Source organism: Pteropus vampyrus, unplaced genomic scaffold, assembly GCF_000151845.1.
Source record: "Pteropus vampyrus isolate Shadow unplaced genomic scaffold, Pvam_2.0 Scaffold2, whole genome shotgun sequence".
In the NCBI taxonomy this organism is placed as follows: Eukaryota; Metazoa; Chordata; class Mammalia; order Chiroptera; family Pteropodidae; genus Pteropus; species Pteropus vampyrus.
The window spans coordinates 26492789-26510873 of NW_011888783.1; the positions used below are offsets into that span (position 1 = coordinate 26492789).

General features: G+C 35.7%; 1 long non-coding RNA gene and 2 pseudogenes across 2 annotated transcripts in view; 2 read left to right on the forward strand and 1 right to left on the reverse strand.

The window, feature by feature from the left end:
* Positions 1 to 17787, forward strand: part of LOC111738759 — a 45704-nt gene extending 27917 nt beyond the window's left edge. For both annotated transcript variants that reach the window (XR_002779964.1, XR_002779962.1), the window contains 2 exons: positions 10690 to 10760; positions 16969 to 17787. This is a non-coding gene — a long non-coding RNA (uncharacterized LOC111738759). The remainder of the gene's footprint in view (positions 1 to 10689; positions 10761 to 16968) is intronic.
* LOC111739390 lies at positions 6109 to 6227 on the forward strand (annotated as a pseudogene).
* LOC111739252 lies at positions 13727 to 13845 on the reverse strand (annotated as a pseudogene).
* Positions 17788 to 18085: the final 298 nt, after the last annotated feature.

An 18085-nucleotide genomic window follows, 5' to 3' on the forward strand; every position in this document is an offset into this window, starting at 1 on the left:
AGAGAGAGTTCCTGAGAGTGGAATTGTGGTTATGAATGAAACTGAAAAATTATTTAATATTTGACTATATTGGGAAAAATTTTATAGCTTTTTTTTTAATTAGCAGTTGAAACTAAGACAAATTTTTAAATAAGGCAATTATTAACTAAGAAAAACGAAAAGTTGTATAAGTAAGGATTTGTAATCATAATATACTACTTTGCGACTGGCAAACAGTGTTTATGTAAATATAGTAATATAAACCCTGAATATTTACCCAAAATATAATTATCTTTAAAAAAAGGAAGGCAGGAAATAGCAGAGGTTGTGAATAATAAGAGAGCTAAATTTTCATTTTGAAAGAATAAAAAAGTCAAGAAATATTATTTATAAATATTAAGTTAAGGAGCTCAACAAATACATACAAGACATAAATGTGGTTTCCTCTAGGTAATGAAACTCAAAGAAGAGTGGAGCAGAAGTCCCATTTTTCATCATAAGTGTTTCGTCATAATAGTATTTGGCATTTATAACTTTACAGATATATTTCTTTCATAAAAACTAATATTTGAAAAAATATACACAGCACTGAAAATGGTGTCCAGTCAAGAACATGTATAGCAAAGTGACATGTTTTATTCTTCTTTGAGGTTCCCTCCCAACACCAAAACAGTGCCTTGACTATTCAATAAGTATATGCTGTTTAATAAATGCTAGTTTAGTGGATTTGGCAATGGATTCTGTAAATATAATCTGGAACCTAATTTTCTCCTTCTAAAAAAGGCCTCACGATCATAACATTCCATGCAGTCCTTTGTCTCAATACTGAAAAAAAAAATGGCTGGATGACAACTAGAAGAAAACAGAGCTGGTTATATTTACTATACAATAGCTGGCAAACTATAGGTGCTCAATCAAGTAAACAATAGCTTTTATTAGCCAGTCTAATTTAGAGTTCTGATGATATGAACTAAGTACTTCTAATTTTTCACTTTTTATACCCTCTAGAACTTTGTATCTTATTTCTAAGACTTTAAAAAGAATTCTCTTCTTCCTCGAAAATTAATTAATTTGAAATGTATTTGTTAAGAAGTTATCAAAGATGGCAAATACATGGGGCTCATGTCACCTCTCCCAAGGCAGGTATTGCCATTTAAAGGACATCCTCAAATAATGAAAATGGCATGGCATTTTTCAGGGACCAGGAAGTTAATTGCCTTGACTGGAGCTGAAGTTTACATATTAAGTAGCAGGAGATGAAAGTGACCACCAAAGCAGCAACAGTAATGCTGAGCCTATATATCTAGTTGAAGAATTTGAATGTGACTCATTGATAGTAACAAACCCATTTGAACTTGGAAGCAGCACAATAAATAATACAACACACAACAAAGAGGCTCTGAAATTCCAGCTATGAAGACTTTCATTCAAAGCATAAATGAAGTAGAGATGAAAAATAGATTAAAAGAAGGAAGAAAAACAATGTAATGAATTACTAGATATACAGATTAAAGAGAAGGCAAATTATGAATAAGGACTAATAATAATAACTAACATTTTTAGCATTTACTATGACACCAGGGTGCTGTGTCATATATTACTTACTTTCTATATATTACTTACTAAATCCACTCAAGTAGACTTTATTTTCACCTTTATTTTCACTCATCATCTTACTCTCCAGTTGAGGAAACAGAGGTAATAAAAAAGTAACTTGTACAAAGTCCCACAACCAATAAATTACTAGATCCAAGATTTAAACCCAATCAATCTGTTTCCTGGAATGGAGAACTTAGGATGGGAGATGGGATATCCAAGTAGAAATAAATAGTAAATAGAAGTATGGAGCAAATTTTATGTGAGAAAGTAAAGATTTGGAGAGAGTCACTGCTGTTTTGATCAAAGTATTATTTTGAAAATGAATGGGTATGAGGATAAGAACAAAGTCCTGAGTTAATGGTTAAAGGGAGAAAAGGGAGTCACTAACGGAGAGAAGAGTTGAGGAGGTGAGGAAAGAATTTAGTATAGTTACAGAGACAGAGCCTTGCACAAATATCTAAGGAAAGAAGATATCAACTGTACCAAATACCTCAGAGAGACTTAATGGGGTAATAACTGAGAAAATGACATGAGGCTGGTACAAAAACACAAAGAAAAATTATTTCAATGTTTTGTAGGAGTAGAAATCAGATTGCGAAGTCTTAATATGAAAATAAGTGATGAAGAAATTAACATAATCAATAAATACTACCTGTTCAGGAATTTGGCACTGAAAAGTGGTTGTGTTGACACAGTTGTTTGAGAAGACAACAAGGGAGAGCAAAGATTTATATTCCAAAGTAGGGAAAAACCTAGGCATAGTTAAAGACAGAGAATAGGTAGCCTTTGTTTTTTTTCATGAACTCAATCTTAACTGTGAGGAATATACCTCAAAACACTGGGAAATCCATTAAACTTATCTCTGCAAATGTAGTTGTCAGCTAACATATCATTCCTCCCAGATAACCCTGGGCCTACAGCCAGGTAAAGTGCATTCTTACGATCACTAAATAATTTGCCTCCTACTCCCTTCTACTCATCTGGGAGAGAGATGCTTGCCAAAAGGGGCCTTTTGAACATTCAGAGGAGGTAGCTGATTCTGCCAGCACAGAATCGAGGCCAGGAAGCTCACTCCTGGGATAGAGCAAGGTCAGTGAGGAAATGAGTGTCAGGAGGTTGGGTGGGGAATGGATCAAATGGAACACTCAAGAGGCAGACATTTCACAGACATTTGAGTGGGTGTTCATGTCATCACTTAGCAAATCTCACTGCAGAGTCAAGACCCAGGTGGCAGTCTGTCTCCACTGACTCGGCAAGAGACTGGCCTGAATGACAAACAGTCTTGCTGTCAATACCCCTTATACCTATTAAGCCAGTTAAACAAAAGAACAAAAGCTTGTAATCAGCCTAAGTGCCAGGCGACATGTAAGCTAGTGCTTTCCCAGATACCCAAACCTCCTACACACCTATGAGGTAGAAAAAGAAACAAATTTGCATTCATCCTTGATCAATGCTAGAACTGAAGGAGTCTGGGAAAATCAAAGTCCCATTCTCCAGAGTTCCCAGTATGACACTAGCAGAAGTAAGATTAGAATCCGAAATTCTTGCTTCCCTGCTAGAGATTTTCTCATTAGCTATGCTAATTCTCTGTTCTCTCTAATGAGTGACCCTCCAGTTCCACCAAGCTAGTTATTTGGCATTTATTGTATTTTCAATTTGAATCAGAAGCTACTAATCCAGAGTTAAATCCTTAAGCAATAAGTTCGTCCTTTCTAAGCAGGGTGGGTAAAAATCCTCACCTTCTTTGAATGCCCAAAGCTAACGATTAACTTTCCATCTTTATGTCTACATCAAATCTGTCAAAAAGGAAAATCAAAAACATCCTTCCTGGAATACAAAATTCAAAAGCTGAAAAACATCTTAAGAATTAATCTTTATGCCTTATTCTTTGGCTGGCAGGTTAAAAACTGAATTTGCATAAATCCATAGCAGTCAGCCCTCTTTTGTGGGGATAAAAGAGGTCTTTGTATGCTGAAGGGGAGAGGTCTGGACATGCTATTACAAATTTATGAAAAAAATGGCATGAGGATGAGTGCAATAGTGCGCTTTAACTAGAATCCTGGGAGGTAATTATAAGACAAACACCTGCCAATTTACCAGTGTTAAAGACCACAGTGAAAAAGTGTTAAGACTACTACTCAATGGTATATAGGCCCAGTCTAACCTTTAGATGGAGGGGAAGAAAAACGAAAGTTGAAGTTCATAAGGGAAATTTATCTGAAATTTATTGAGCCTGGCCCCTCCGAATATCCAATAAGTTGTTCTGCCTGTTCCTTCCATCCAGCATAATAAATCCTAGATTGATAGGCCCTCATATAGCCTAACACTGGCATCTGTATTGATCAGTTGAAGTCACGTCATACCTCATTAAATATTTTAATATCACCCCTGGGCATATCTAAAACTGGATTCATCATCTCTTCTTAAAAGCTGACCTCATTACTTCTTTTCCTAAAAATATTCCCTCTTATGTGCTCTCTTTCTGCCATGCCACCTCCACATTCCTAATCACCCAGCAAGCCTCAGCTAGCTTTTGACTTTTGTCCCATATACATCTGCCTTTTCCTCAAATCCAAGAAGTTTCTAAATTCAATGTATTTATCTGTTATATCTTGAGATTCTGTAGGGCACCACCAGTTATATACTAGAGAGGCAGAACAATCAGACGAACCATCAGTCATGTCCACTAGTGGGTGTGTGGGGAGAGGAGCAAATGCCAGGGGAGGAATAGTTGCTAGTGACATCTACAGCCTGCAACAGAGACTTCAGACAGGTGAACAAGTATGAGGTCAAGTGTCCAGAGCTATTTAGGTATAAACTGGGTCATTTGCCAAGAGAGGAGAGCAGTAGGAAGGGGAGACTAAGAGTTGAGTCATCAGGTGTCTAGAGCAGATGATAATTGGAAGTTGTTATATAGTTGGTCACACAGTTCATGGTTGTTCTATCAACAAGTTGCTAGGCTGGCACCGCCATAGAGTCCAGCCATCGTCCTGACAATGGCAGAGGAGGGAGCAATAAGACAACACAAATCAGCCCTTGAATATGACTGTGTTAGTGAGCAGTTAGCACAAGAGAAATTCAAGAACAAGGATGAAGGCAGGAAGTCGGTTGTAAGAGCTATGTTATGAGGCAGGGAGTGTAGGACCCAAGAATAAGGCAGGATCTTTGATTATCAGAATTTAACTATTCAATAAATATTTACAAACTACCTAATATGGTCCATCACAGTAGATATTGGGAAAGAGTTTAAATATAAGTGCAGTTCAGTTTAAGTGCCAAATCCACATTCAGAAGAGTCCAAAGGAAGGGGTAGTCACCTCTATTACCTGAAGGTATTATACAAGGCTACATAAAGGAAGTGATGTTCAAGCAGTTTCTTGAAGTATGATTAAGCCCCGGCGATATGGAGAGGGAAATTTAGAAGGAGGTCATAGCAAAAGTGCTGAAGATGGGGTGACCAGAAAACTGCAGGTTGTTGAAGCACATTGCTCTAACAGCAAGGGTGGTGAAAGATGCAGCCATCAGTCCATGTGGTTGGGGCTGGATAAGCATCTCCAGCATCTGACTAGAAATGGCCCTGGATATTCAATCAGGACTGGGCTTGAATATCAAATTAAGCGGAGCAGAGAGGAATGCAAGATCCTGGAGATACACAGCTTGACACTTCTGCACCTATCTCATCTCCATTCTCCTGGACACTACCCTAATTCAAACTGCCAAAACCTCTTAAGTTCATCTAAACCAATGTAATGCTTCTCTAACCAGTTTCCCCAATTAGACTCCTCCATTTCCTTCCAATCTACCCTATTCACTATTGCCTTCTTAAGCTCCCTAAAGCACAACTTTGAATATGCTGTTCTAAGAAAAATTATTTCAATAGCTCCCTATCTCTGGAAGAATTAAGACTCTTATTTGTATTTTATATTTAAAAGACTACTGTAGGACTCCATTAAATATTTACTTGTCTCACACTATGAAAATAATACAAAAATTTTCAAAGCACAGCATGTCATTTACAATGGAGGTGGGAGAAAGAGAGAAATACAGTTAAGTGGGGCAGAAACCACAGGCCTCCCTGGCCTACTCTTCCTCTGTCCTTCCATCCCTAAGCCTTTTTATTTTTTCTCCCTCAGTCTTTAGAAGAGTGAACACAGAGCCAAGGAGGCAGAGCTGATGTAATGACGACTTTGAAGTTTTTGTCATACAATGTCCTCTGTGGCACTGCTTTGGCTTTTTGTTTTGTTTTTTGTTTGTTCATTTGATGACTTATATCTCAGAAGATGGTTCTAAATTTAATGAGTACCTACCAATATGGTTTTCCCATGCTGAATGTATTTTTTCATACATGTAGAATGAAATATATTTTGTTTGTAAACTTCACAAGTATATAAAAATAGATTTTGAAAAGCAATGTGATGAAATGAAGTGAAAGAGGTCAACCACTATTTTTATAATGTCAACATTTAAAATCTTGAATCAATGAAGCTTTAAGTCCAAAATGGTAGAGAATTACTAATTTTAAAATCTTCAGTCTATAGCCATGCCACCCTGAACATACCCGATCTGGTCTGATCTCGGAAGCTAAGCAGGGTTGGGGCTGGTTAGTTCTTGGATAGGAGACCACCTAGGAAGACTGGGTGCTGTAGGCGTAAAAAAAAAAATCTTCAGGGTTTTTTTGAAATGTTGAATGTCATATACACAAACAGCAACTACAATAATATGTGATTATAGAAGGTCAAAAGTTATCTGTGTAAAAGAGAATTGTTTTAAATCAAAAAGCAACTTTCAGTGTAATAAAAATTGAAAGGAAAATGGACAGGCAGGATCAACATAACTTTAATTTATTTTTTACAAACATTATGTAAGTTTTCAAAAATAGTATTGCGTCACTTCATAGTCACTACCTTATTCATAACATATCCCTTTTTATCACAGTGTAGTCTGAGGGTCTGGGCTTAATTTCAGATAATTCTTATAATAGTAGAAACAGTTAATCTTATTAAGGGAAAGACTTTTATACATGACATCATTTGCAAAAGACATAAATGGCTTCTGTCTGTTAATAGTCTGCTTTCAAATTCTATTCCATTTGTATGACTGAAGAGACTATAATTTAGATAGGCTATATTCAGAGAATTAAACTTCCCCAAACATCTGTCTAACCATGAAACAGAAAGCTCTAAAAACCACCATTGGCTCCAAACCTGAGATTTTTTTTTCATAAATGACACCAAGAATTTGGCACAGGAAGGAAGCAGGTGAGTCTGCCTCATCAGGGCTGGCAACAGATTCCTATGGCTTCCATGAGATCGAGCCTATTTCCAAGTGCAGCTGACCATAACTATGCTCTCTGCTACCTCAGGAAGAGCTCAAACAGCACTGCTCACTCTGCCTTGGAAGCACCCAGGAGTCCCCTTCCAAGGACTGGAACACCAGTTAGGATGCTCTGGGCTGCAAGGAACAGAAGAGCCAACTAAAAGTGATTGAAACAAAATAGGCATTTATCACTTTCAGAGCAAGCAGTCTAGAAGCGGGGGAAGTTCCACAATTGAAGTAAGAGCTCCAGAATACCACTGAGGACCCAGGTTCTTGTCATCTTTCTGTTCCATTTACTCAGACTTCGGCTTTTGTCCTCAGTCTTTTACTCCAGTGATTACAAAATGGCTGCCTCTGTCTCAGTATATTTATTATATCTTCCCACAATCACTCCAAAATGCAGAAGAAAGATAGATGTTTTCATGCATCTCTTTTTATCTGGGAGGAAGAGCTTTCCTGGAAGCCCCCTGTGGACTGCCCTTCAGGTCCCTTAAGCCTGGATTGGGGTAGATGCTGTAACCCTCGCTGTAAGGGTGGAAAGTAACATTGGTCATTTCTTGTCTTTCATTCTTGCCTATCAAAGTCTAACAACAAGATAGAAGTGGTAGTTGGGAAGGAAGCAGGAGAAATAGCAAGATGCAACTGAATGGACAACCAACGGTATCACTGACAGAAAGTTAACTTCTTTTAATGGGAGCTCCTTTTAAACATAAACATTTAAAGTATACTCCTTTGTACTTACATGTAACATCTCTTACCAGCCTGCAATGCTGTTTGCACACTTAAGTAATAAATGAGAAAGGCATAGCCACTTTCCAGAAGATGATGATGATGATAAATGCATAAAATAGTGACATTTGCAAAGTATATTTCTAAGTAATGGCCAATTAAACTGGGAATTTCTAAATGGTTGATTTCCCCCACCTTAGATATTAATTAATTCCTTCAGAATATGATCCAGATACTTAAACTCTATATTGAATGTCCTCATCTGTAAAAATGGGTTGAGCATGAATAACACAACTAGAAGGTATTATTGATATATATATATTCGAAATATATATATTTGACAAAATGGATTTTTTTCTGAGAATTATTTTTAAATTTGAATAAAGAAAGCATTATTGTGTCAGTTATTAGATCTCTCCCCAAGGACAGACTTTGCCTGAGGGTTGCTGTGGGAGGGCCCCAGCTGACCCTCAGGAGGAAGGGCATAATAATCACCACAACATTTCACTGGGCTCTGTCAATATTTGTCAGATTTCCCAAAGCTGCAGTACTGCCTATTAACAGCTCAACTGCACAAAAAGTTAATCAACATTTTCAACAGGAATACTGTGCTGGCATTCATAACCCACTTTTAAGATGAAAGATAGGCTCATAGAGAAGAGATTTCATTATTCTGTTTTAGAAATTTTAAAGGTACAGTGAATTATTTTATTACCTGTAGACCCATACAGGTAAATGGCTATTATGACACATGACTTGACAGTACTGAAAATCTTCCTCCTCATTTATCCCTTATCCCTTATCTCTACTCACAAATATTACTCCCGCATCACAGCTGAAAATTATCAATGATGCGAATTTATTACCTGGGAAAATCAAGAGTAGCTAGTTTTCTGTTGTCACAGTAGCAGAAAAACAGCTTTTGAGAAAATAGGACTGGATTGGAGGAGAGAAAGGGAGTCAGCAAGGGATAGCGGGTCCTCCCAATGTGGTACAGCGACCTAGAGCTTGAGCACCACCTGGCCTGGGAGCTTGTTAGTCATGGCGACTTTTGGGTTTCACCTCAGACCCACAGGACAAATCAAGACTTGCAACTTTTACCGAGACCCTGGAGGCATTCCTGTGCAGGTTAAATCTGAGAAGCACCGCTCTAGGGCAGATGCTCAAACTCCAAGGGATAAACCATAATAGAATGCAAGTGCTTGGAGTCCTGACAGCTGGGGAGCCGTAAATGCTGGAGGTGAGTGAGAGGTTAGATGAATGGCAAGCTCAAGTAAGGAAAGAAGGAACCAATAGGTAATGACAATCGTGGTTATTGCTAGCTTTAATTAGACACCATAATGACACATACTATAGTAGGGCTTTTCATGCATTGTTTCTGATCTTCAAAAAACCTACAGCGAAAATGGCATAAAGAAAACAGAAGCTCAGGGAGGGTAGCTAACTTGCCTAGGTTTCTATAGCCAGCAATTGATATCTGGATCAACTGCTGGACTTGAGAATTGGAGAAACTAGAGTCAAGTCCTATCTGTTTCTTACTAGATATGTAATTTTGTCAACTAAGTTCCTTCTCTGTGCTTCAGTTTCCTCCTCTGGAAAATGGGGATAAGAAAAGGGTTTTTTTAGCTTCTAGGGTATTGTGAGGTTAAAAATATTATCTATATAACTAGAAGTGCTTATCTTTGCATCGTCTGTAATATGTATGCATTAAATAGTAATAGCATATATTATTACCATTTCACTAATAAGGGGTCGCCAAAAACAAAGCAACTTCTTCAGAATTTTGCCCATGTTGGCCTTGTCTCAGCAGGTCTACTTGGAACAGTGAACAGTGAAAAGGACAAAAATGTGCATGATGTGGTCCTGGCCTTCATTTAGCTTTCTCTCTATAATAGATCTTCATTCACTAAGAGAATCAGTCAGCCTAATCTTTTTTTTTTTTTTTAATGCATTAAACATCCACCATGTACAAATACCAAAAACAATGAGATGCAAGGCTCACTAATGGTCCCTGCCCTGAGGGGATGTTTGCTGCAATGCAACAAATGCCTACGAGAGACATGTTATACTCTCGTGGAGCGTTAGGGGAACACGAAAGGAGAAGTGTCAGGCATTCCAGTGGAGTCAGAGAAGACTTTGTAGAAGTGCTGCTCACTCCTCCATGCCTTCTACAATGATTTATCTCTCATATTAAAGTATAATTTTTAAAAGTTAGACAATGCTCAAATGCTCATTCAACTACATAATGAATATATGTCAAAGATTGTATTTAACTCATTAATTAATGAAGGAATCAGGGATATGTCAAACCTAGTTCAAATGAGAATTGGAGGAGCAAGTGTTTATATGCAATCTAAAAAGGAATGTCAGGATAAAATTGCTCTATTTTATACAAAACTGGTTAATATCCTACAGGTTAATAAACTGTAACCTTTAGAGTTCTTTTTTTCCACTGGGTAGAATTTTGTATCTCTAACACACTTCCATGAGTAGTAGAAGGGAGGATTTCCTGGTTTCTCAGTCTTACCACTTTCTGAAGAGCTGAAAGGAAAGAGTTAAGTTTTAAAAATTCCATATGCTTTGGACTTTCCTCTAACGGTAATTTAAAAAATCAAATAAAATGTGAGTTTAGAGAAATTCAGAATTATCTGGAGTCACACTTCTGAGTGTATACGTTGGTTCTAGGTATGCTTATAGCATTCACTGAAGGAGGAAACAAATTACTCAGAAGCAATAAAGCGTGGTAGAAGGAGTTTGGCCTGGGAATGGTAAGAAACCTGGGTCCACTCAAGCTTTGCCACTAAATGGCTCAATGACCTTTCAAAGGTCATTTATGCTCTCTGAGCCTCAACAACCTCCTCTGAAAATGAGGGAGTTGACTAGATGGCCTCTAAGGGAGCAGGTCTCAAACTCTGGTGAGCATCAGTGTCACTGAGAGAAGCTTGGTTAGAAAAACAATGCAGATCTCAGACCTCACACCCAGAGATTCTGAATCAAAATCCAAAACCTGCTCAAATGAGTCCCTGGATTTTGCTGCTAACTGTTATTGTGTTTTTGTTTTAATAGCACCCCAGGTGTGCTCAGGGCCTGAAAACCTGGGTTCAGACACCAGCTGGTTCTCTTGTTGCGAAGAGCTGGTGAATATCCATGGGGATTTCCTTTGTTACTTATTTCCTTCCAGGAGACTGTGAGGACTAATAAACTGGCATTGGCTCAGCATTTAATAGCTCTTAAAAATAATGTGCCGTTATTGCAGAGGACCTTTCTGGAAGGCTTTTAGGTAATACATTGTTGAGCTCCAATTTATTGTTTTACTTACATAAGATTTCTGAGTGGTAAATCGGTATATACATTATTACAGTGTACTATTTTCTCAGCAAATAGGAAGGGATTTTTTTTTAACCTAATGCAGCTTAGCATTTACAATTTTCTGAAAGTTAAAATCATAAACTGTCTTGAATAGGTTTGTCTTTCATCTTGGTTATATTTTTAAATTGATTCTTCTGATGCAGCCATTCAGGTCATTTAAGTGTGTATTAACAACACACAAACATCAGTATTAGACCCAGCTAAGCTTATATTCGAGACTAGAGTAAAACAAGTTTATTCATGTCGTTCTTTGTTTCTGTAAGAAGCTAACAATTACTTTCAGGGAACTTACACGAACAGAAACAAGACTTAAATTGATCAAAAGATTAAGGAAACTCAGATTTCGTATCTTGTATACACTAAGAACTTTTGTTATGATCAAAGAAAGGAGTAAAAAATTAATATCTCCCTGTTACCAGATTATATGTCAACTCACTCTCTCTCTCTCTCTCCTCGCCCCCACCCTCTCTCTCTCTCCTCCCTCACAATCACATATATCAAAAAAAAAAAAAAAATCAGAATTCTAATTAGGAGAAAAAATAAGCTAATGGTGAAAACTCAGCTGATGTTTACAAGTTACAAAAGTTTATATTCCAAAGTGGAATCTGGGCTTTTTTTAATAGTCTAATTAACACTTCATGTTATAGTTAAGCACAAGAGTACTTAGAAAACCAAAATAATAAACTATGTAAATTAGCTCTTTATCTCCTAGGAAAGACACAGTCTCCGTAGTATAATGTAGATGGGAGATGAACAGATAGATAATCTATGTTAAAGCATGAGTTAAGATTACTTGCCCACCTTCCATCCACCCTATGATCGATGATTTCAACCAACTCCATGACTGCTTTGAGGAACAGCCACATCTTGCATAAACCAGGGTCACTTCTATCTGACTGTCACATAGCTCCAGCTAACAATGAACAAGATAAATTACTTCAAGCATAGCCCTCACCTCACCCAGAAGGCCTCTGTCTCAAACCTGCCCTTCCCAATAACACCAATCCTTCATTTATCTGGAATTCTCTTTGCCACCTGCCTTACGCTGACTTCATCCTCTTATACTGGTGCATGCACAGGATCTGTGGGTAAAGGAAGAAAAGCTTTTGCTACCCATCTTCCCTTGTTCTGCTTATTGGAAGATTCTCTTAAGTCGATTGAGAGAATTGCTCTTTTGTTGAGCACATTCAATAATTTATGTAAGACCTTCCTTATAGTCTTTTAAATTAAACTTTGTGTCAAAGTACAACAAATACAAAAAAAGTACACAAATCCTATGTGTGCAGAGTAAATATGCCCATGTAGTCAGCACCAGATCAGAAACAGAAATAGAAATAGAAATTTACCACCATCCTAGAATCATTCCTTTTCTCCACCTCTAGTTTCTACCTCTCTGAAAGAAAAACACTCTCATTGCTTCAAACGCCATATATTAATTTTGTTTGTTTTTAAAATTCATATAAATGAATTTATGTACTGTCTATTCTCCTCTGTCTTCTTTTGCTCAACATTGTGTTTGTGAGATTCATTTATGTTATTTGGCAATAGTTCATTTTCATTGCTGTGTGTCATGCCATTTTACAAATACACCACAATGTATTTATCCAGTCTGCTCTTAATGGACAGTTGGTTTATTTCTAGTTTGGAGCTATTATCAATTGTATGCTACGAATAATCTTTAGTGAACATATACTTGCATTCTCTTATCAATATGACCAGGAATGGGATTGCTGGACCAGCTTTAGTAGATTCTGCTAATTGGCTTTCCAAGATAGTAATACCAATTTACATGCCCACCACCAATTACTTCAAAACTTTGAGTGTATAGTATATATCATTATGGTCTTAATTTGCATGTCTCTGAAGATCAGTGTAGTTGAGCACATTTCCGTATATGTATGGCAATTCAGATATCTACCTTTACAAAGTGCCTATACAAGTCTTTTGTCCATTTTCTATTGGGTGTTTTTCTTAAAGAATTCCTACATTCTTGGAATAAACCCTACTTAGTCTTATTGAACTATCCATCGTGTATATTACTAGATTTGATTTGTTATTTTGTTTAGGTTTTTGCTTCTAAATTCATGAAAGAGAATGGCTTATAATTTTCTATTGTAAATTCTTTTTAGCAGGTTTATGTTGGTCTCTTGAAACAAATTGGGAAATACTCCTCCCCCCCTTTTTTCTTTCTATATTCTGGAAGAGTTGATATAACATTGATATTTCTTTCTTAAATGTTTAGAATAATTCATCGGTGAAGTAACACAGTCCTAGAGTTTTCTTCGTGGGAAAGTTTTTAATAATGGATTTGATTTCTTTAATAAAAAAGCTCCTAAATAATAAATTTAATTACTTTTTTTTGAGGAATTCATTGATTTCCTCTAAATTATCAAACTTATTGGCATCAAGTTGTCTATACTATCCTAGTTTTATTTCTTTAATATCTCCATGATCTATAATGATGCCTGCTTTTCACTCTGAATACTAGTGATTTGTGTCTTCTCTTTCTCAAGAACAGTCTTAATACGAGGCCAGTGGTGCAATGGATAACACGTCTGACTACAGATCAGAAGAACAGTCTTGCTAGGGAGTTATCAATTTAACCAATCTTTTTAAAGAACCAACTTTTAGCTTTATTTTATTTTATTTTATTTTTAGGTGAGGCAACCCTTGGTTGACCTCACAGATTGCAAGGACCTTGTCAGCTTACAATCCTTATTTTTTTTATTTTTTACGCCTACAGCCCCTGGTCTTCCTAGGTGGTCTCCCATCCAAGTACTAACCAGGCCCGACCCTGCTTAGCTTCCGAGATCAGATGGGATAGGGCTAATTCAGGGTAGCATGGTCATAGACTAACTTTTAGCTTTATTGAAATTGTTTTGTAAGTTTGTTTTCTATTCCATTGATTACTTTTATTTTTCTTATTTTTTCTATTTTATGATTGCTGTTCTTTTTTTAGTTTCTTGAAATGAAAGCTTAGATCTTCCTTTTCTTTTTCCCTAATATGTATTTTTAAGTACTTTAGATGCATCACACAAGTTTTGATCAATTGTGTCTTTCTTATCATTCAGCACACAATATTTTCTAATTTCTATGTATAACTTAACTTAGAAATACATTGTTTAATTTTCAAAAAGTTGGGAATTTTCTACTTAATTGACTTCCAGCTTAATTCCACCATGTTCAGAAAACATATTCTGAATGATTAAATCTTTAAAATCAATTGAGGCTTGCTTTATGATATGGCATATGAACAATTTTGGAAAAATTAAACATTTGCCAAAATTGTATTCTGACATTGCTGAGTATTCTCATTGCCAAAATGAATATTCTAATATTGTTTGGTGCATTGTTCTATAAATATGAATTAGCTCAAGTGGGTTTATTTTATTGTTCTATAACCTTATGAATTATTTTGTTCATCCAATCACCTTAAGAAAGGCAAGTTAAAGCCCCCTACTATAATGGTTGATTTGTCTGTTTCCTCTTTTGCTTACATCAATTTTTGCCTTATACATTTTGAAACTATGTTATTAAATAGCTGCAGATTTAAAATTGTGATATCTTCCTGGTGCCCTTACCTCTTTTTCATTATAAAATATCTCTTTCAATCTGTTTTAACACTTCTTACCTAAAGTCTAGTTTATCTGAAATCTGTACCTTTCTTTTGGTTAGAATTTACATGGTATACCTTTTTTCATCCTTTTAATTTTAATTTTTCTGTGTTCTTATATTTAAGGCATGTCTTTTTAAGTTAATATTTTTAAAAATATTATAGAGTTTTTTTTATCAAGTCTGAAACTCTTAAATTTTTTGTGGTAGCATGTAATCCTTTTTTATTTAATGTAATTATAACAAATTGGATTTATAGTTGCCATTTTCTGTTTTCTATTTGCCCCACCTACTTTATCCTTATTTTTCTCTCCTGTCCTGCCTTCTTTTTAATTAATTGAATCTATTTGTTATTTCATGTTTTCTCTAATTTTTTTTGTATTTATATTTTCTTCTAATATTCTTTCAGAGGTTATTCTAAAGATGAGAGCATGCATCATTCACTTAGTACAATGAGATTAAATTGTTTCTTTTACAACTTCCTTTTACAATACTAGACATTGAAACAATTTAATTCCAAATAGCCCCTCTCACCTTTCTCATTATCACCAAACATTTTATTTCTATATATACTATAAACCCAGTAAATATTAGTATTAATGATATCTACCGTCAAGATTTACTTATATTTACTTACATATTTACCTTTTCTGTGTTCTTCATTCCTTTTTGCATTTCTGTTTTTCTATGTGGAGTGATTTTTTAGTAAAAACTCTATTCATAAAAACTCCCTTTAGTGTTTTGGTTTGGTTTGGTTTGGTTTGGTTTGGTTTGGATTGGTTTTTTAATTGCAATCTGCTACCAAAAATTCCCTTCATTTATGTTTCTCTGAAAATATCTTTATTTCAGCTTATTTTTGAAGAATATTTTTGCTGAGCAGAGAATCGCTGGTTGGCAAATATATATATTTCTTATGACTTTGAAGATGTCATTCTGTTGTCTTCTGGCTTCCATCATTTCTGTAAAAGTCAGATATAATTCTTTTTGTTGTAGTTTTGTTGTGTTGTTTTTTTTTTTTTAAGATAATGAACCTATATTTGGTGCTTTAAATTTTTTCTTATCATTTTTGATTTACAGCAGTTTTTACTGTGATGTGACTTGTTTTTCTTTTATTCATCCTGTTTGCGTTTTAGGCATTTCTTAAATCTGTGGGTTTATCAGTTTAGAAAAATTTTTGACTAAAATATCTTCAAATATTGCTTGTGCTCTCACCTTTCTTCATGCATTCAATTGATATATGTGATAACATTTTTACTGTTTTCCATGGATCTCTAATGCTCTTTTCCATATTTTTCATTCTTATTTCTCTCTGTGCAGCAATTTAGATACTTTTCTATTGACATATCTTCCAGTGCATTAATCACGTCTTCTGCTGAATCTATTCTATGAACCCCATCTATTGAGTTTATTGTTTTATAGTTATAGAATTTCCATTGAATTCTTTTAAAAAAACAGATTCCAACTTTTTAATAAAATATCAACTTGTTTTCTATTTTTCTCTACCTTTTCTTTATTTTTCTTAGCATCCTAATCATGGTTAAGATCCTTGTGTGCTAACACCAATATCTGCTTCATCTGAAGGTCCATTTCTGGTCTTTTTCCTCTCTTTTTTTTTTTTAAAGGTCATATGATTTTTGTCTCTTGGCATACTCAGTGACTTTTTATGAAACACTAGAATATATGGATATAGGTATATAGATGATATAGTAGTAGAGGATCCATATAATGTTTACTACATCCAGAGAGAGATTGACTTTCTTTTGCTAGGCAGGTGGAATGAAAACTTAGCGACTAACCTACCTAATCCAATCAAGGAGTGAACTGACTCAGACTAGTTGTAGTTTTGGTAGGGCTTGGTTTATCTCTGGTTTACTTCAATTCCTAAGACATAGTCTTCCTCTGGATGGGTCTTGAACTCTAACCCTTACACCTCAGCATGGCAAGACTGCTGAGAACTTTCTCTTCTTTTGTAAGTCTTTCTGCTTAGCTTCTTAGTCTTCTGAGACACAGCTTCATATTTTTAGCAAACGTATTAAGGAGAAATCTGGCCTTATGTCAATTTCAGTATTCCACTCTATTTTTTTTCCTTAAAAACCCCTTCCTTCTGGGGTGTGGAGAGAGAACCTCTACTGTTTTTTCAGTTCTCCAGCAGCAGCCCTCCCTATGGGAGGCAAATTCCAGATTCTCAGCCTCTTTCCCCATGCCCAGAATCAGCAAATGCCCCCAGAAAAGAAATGAATGCAGACTATTGGCTGAAATCTCTGCCATTTCCTCCTTTTAGAAATATTCCCTATCTCCCTAGTCCTGGATGTTTCAGCAGCTGTCATATGCCTTGAAACTCATTGTTTTGTTTTGCTTATCTAGCTTTTCTAATTGTTTCCAAGAAGAGAATGGTCAGCTACAAACTACTTCATCATAAGCAGAAGCAAAAATCCATATCGTTTTAAGTATGGGTTCTGGGGAGTCCTTGCTATAGAAATCAAGAGGAGCTACCAGAAGATATTTGCCCTGAGAATACTCACTGGTGACCATACCCAAGAGTCAGCATAACTGGTTGTAACCACGATTCTTCAAAACTACAACAAAACATAGACCAGTCATTCAACTTTCTGCACTTAATATACAAGGACATTAACTGTTCTTCCTAATTGATAGACTTGTCATGAGAAAAGGTATTTATTTGTTTGGGAAAGTAAATGTATGCACATTAAGAGTGTCGTCAATTAGTTCTACATGATTGAATATTTGTTTGTTTCTCTAGCTGTTCTTTGGATGAATGTCTTTCTCTTTCAACTATTCTGTAAACACTTTAAGGACAGAGCCTATGTCCTCTACTCCCATTTTATTTCCTGCAGTTTTCAGTACTGTGTAATTCACAAATTAAGCATTGTTTAAATGTATTACTGAAAAAATGCCACTTTATCCTGTGTCCGTGTATGTTAAAGTATTCTGAAGTACATTATGAGCCTCCTTTTGATTTTTATCAATCGATGTTTGTAAATCTCAACTAGCGATTCATAATGTCATGTGCTGACAAATTTGGGGGACAAATTTTGATAATTAGCTCGTCCTATTTTATCCTGTCAGTTAATAAAACCTTAGGAAAAAGAACTTTCAATTGTATAAAAGAGCAGATGACTTTGTAATCTTTAGACTCGATTACTTTTTACAATAATTATTAGTATGTGGTACAAATGGATCGCCTCTCACAAAGATGGGGCACTTGAAGCAAAATGCTATCTACTCATTCATTCCCCACACCATTTGATCCTTAAGCAAAGAGAATCAGTTGCTTATTTCAAGGTAGTCTTGAAAATAATTTAGGCATAATTAAAGTTTGCAATATCCTGTAAGTAAGTATTATATTCTACTATTTTCTGCCAAGAATTGAACTAGCTAAGCATGACACATTTATTGCTGGCAGTAGATGTACCAAAAAGTACCAACACCGGGAATTAATAAATACCACAGCCCTCCTATG